Here is a 3,391-nt window from a genome sequence, read left to right on the forward strand (position 1 = left end):
CCTGACCAGTAATGCCACCCCTCCTCCCCTCCTCTCTCTATCCCTTTTAAAGCAACAAAATCCAGGAATATTGAGAATCCATTCCTGCCCTGGTGCCGGCCAAGTATCTGTAATGGCCACTACATCATAATTCCATGTATGTATCCAAGTTCTCAGTGTATCACCTTTGTTTCTGATGCTTCTTGCATTGAAGTACACACACTTTACCCCTTCTACCTTATTACCTTTATTCTCCTTCTCTTTCCTCCAAACCTCTCTATATGTTAGATCTGGCTTTACTCCATGCACTTCTTTCACTGCTCTATCGCTCCGGGTCCCACCTCCCTTGCAAGTTAGTTTAAACCCTCCCGAACCATGCTAGCAAACCTACCTGCAAGGATATTGCTACCCCCTCGAGTTCAGGTGCAACCCATCCAATCTGTACACGTCCCACCTTCCCCAGAAGAGATCCCAATGATCCAAACATCTAAAACACTGCCCCCTGCACCAACTCGTCAGCCACGCATTCAACTGCCATCTCCTCCAATCCTTACCATCACTATCATGTAGAACCGGCAGCAATCCTGAGAACGCCGACATTGAGGTCCGGTTCTCCAGCCTTCTGCCTAGTTCACGAAACTCACACTTCAGAACCTCATCCCTCTTCCTGCCTATGTCGTTGGTACCAACATGTATCACGCCTTCTGGTTGCTTTCTCTCCCGTACCAGGATGTCATGCACCCGGTCAGAGACATCCCGGACCCTGGCACCCGGGAGGCAACAAACCATGCGGGTGTCCTTCTCACGTCCACAAAATCTCCTGTCTGCTACCCTGACTATAGAGTCTCCAATGACGACAGCTCTCCTCTTCTCTGTCCCACCCTTCTGCACCACAGGGCCAGACTCAGTGCCGGAGGCCCTGCCATTGTTGCTCACCCCTGGTCGGTCGTCCCCGCCAACAGTATCCAGGACGGTATACTTATCATTCAGGGGAATGGTTACAGGGGTGCGCTGCACTACCTGTCTACTCACCTTCGCTTTCCCCCTCTGTCACCCAACGACTTGCTTCCTGCAGCCTAGGTGTGACTACCACCCTGTAGCTCTCATCTATGCCTGCCTCATTTTCCCTTATGAGTCGAAGATCATCCAGCTGCTGCTCTAGATTCCTCACACGGTCTTCCAGATCGCCCATCCGCATGCACTTCTAGCAGATGTGACTCTGCGGGAGAGGGGAGTTCCCCCAAGACTGATGAAAATAGAGAATTTGAATTCTAATCAGATTCTTGTCTAGGTTCGAATCCAATTATTCTTATTCTTTCTGCTTTCCTAGTCAATGCTCATCTGAGCGTATTTCAGTCCTTGATTTTCTTTGTAAAATTTCCGGATCGGTTTCGAACCAAGATATTTGACCAAAAGAACATACGATTCTGGTTATAGTGAAACTGTTGCTTTTTCATTACTTTTACTATTGAGCTCTGTTTGGCAGATTTTCTTAATCTTTGAATTATATTCAGTCGAACGTTTTCCATTTATCGTGCTATGATCTATTTTCTTTGCTTATTGATATCCCAAATAGATGTATATTTCATATTCATCCACCGGTTGTATTGTATCCTGAAGTTCTGTGTTACATTCTACTAGGTCTACTATGCTTTTCTTTATGTTTCATATCCTGCACTTATCTAGCACAAACATTGTGCTTATATCTTTCTAAAATAGTTCTAATCTGTGATTAATTGTTTTAGCTTTGCCGATGAAGGGACTTTACAACTTCAAACCATGAATGTATAGACGGTGTGTCAAAGTGTAACTCATTTGGTAATATCTGTTTTCCTTCTTTAATTTCGGCCGATTTAATAAGTTAAAGAACATTTTTGAAGCTAGACGAAACGACAATGGGCTTAGAGAATCGCTCTGAAAAATACCTTAGTTTATTTTGATAATGGTGTACGTTTTATTTGGCTAATCACAGTACGCGAATGCTTCATAAAATGTAGGAATTTCACATGTATTGTGCGTAGATTATATATATTAAGAACTTCTATTGACCCCTAGTGTGCGAGAAAATCAAATGTATTATGGCAGTCAATATAACACTATCAAAGATTTTTGCCCTTCCACTTAAAATCTATTGCCAATTGTTCGTTACATGTTTTCGTACTTTTTTGATATTCACTCGATTCTTCCGTAGGTAATATGTAAGTAATTCTGCAAGTATATTGTGATTATTTAAGTGATTGGTGACTAGTTGCGAGATGCACGATGTTACAATAGATGTATAAAACCAGTGCAAGTTGGGATAAGTTCAGGGTTAGAGGTTAACACAGGACTTGTTGATAAACTGATGCAACAAGAAAGTGCACCTGGCATTGCCCTTTTATTAACAATGTATTCCTTTTGAAAATAAATATTGGAACTTAGAACTCGGGAGGAAATCCTGTCTTCGATTATGTCAGGAATTGCACAGCAAGGTGATACGGAGGGATCTGTTTAAGCATGTCAGTGACTCCATTTTCTTCGCACACATTTGGTCCAGAACTTAATTTTCAATAAAGTAAAGTTATCTTCAATACTGTAAATTCGGAAGTGGCAAATAACGAAACACCATATTCAGTGGATAATTTGAGGCAATTATATTATTTGAGGCATTTGATGAAAATTCACTTTTCAGAAAAAAATTCAGCTCTGACAGTAAACAAGTCCTGCCACCGGTGGATATTTTGTATTCAGTGGTTACGTTATTAGATAACGTGGCCACTATGATCGTGTTCTTCTGTTGCTTTAGCACTGACACTTCAAGTTTCGATGTGTTGTGCGTTCAAATAGGCCTAAACAGTTCCATTGGTCCATTTCTTCAATCTTTCTCTGTCGGTTTCTCTTTTTCTTCTTCTTCTTCTTTCTCTCTCTCTCTCTCTCACGCGCGCGCGCGCGCGCACGCACGCACACACACACACGCACGCACGCACGCACGCACGCACGCACGCACGCACACACACACACACACACACACACACACACACACACACACACACACACACACACACACACACACACACACACACACACACACACACACACAGATTTCAGTACAGTTGCTTCCTCTTTGCCATCCAATTTCTGAATCGGCATTGAATCATGAATTCTATGTTCACCATTTTTTAAATTTCTATTATTTCTGCACTGCTTATTTGATTTGACTATTATATATAGCTTGCTGTAGTTTAAAATTTGTTCCCTCTTTATTATCATGTTTGTACAGCTGTCACAAAGTTGGCAAACTTCTTGACATATGCCTATGATACTAAACTTGATTCTGATTCTTTCAGGAATTGGGAATGAAATTAATGTTTCAGAGATGCTATACCAACACGTGCATCTATGGAAGGACACGGGAAAATCAGAAAGGAACTGA

Source organism: Hemitrygon akajei, chromosome 24 (assembly GCF_048418815.1).
Source record: "Hemitrygon akajei chromosome 24, sHemAka1.3, whole genome shotgun sequence".
NCBI classification, from domain to species: Eukaryota; Metazoa; Chordata; class Chondrichthyes; order Myliobatiformes; family Dasyatidae; genus Hemitrygon; species Hemitrygon akajei.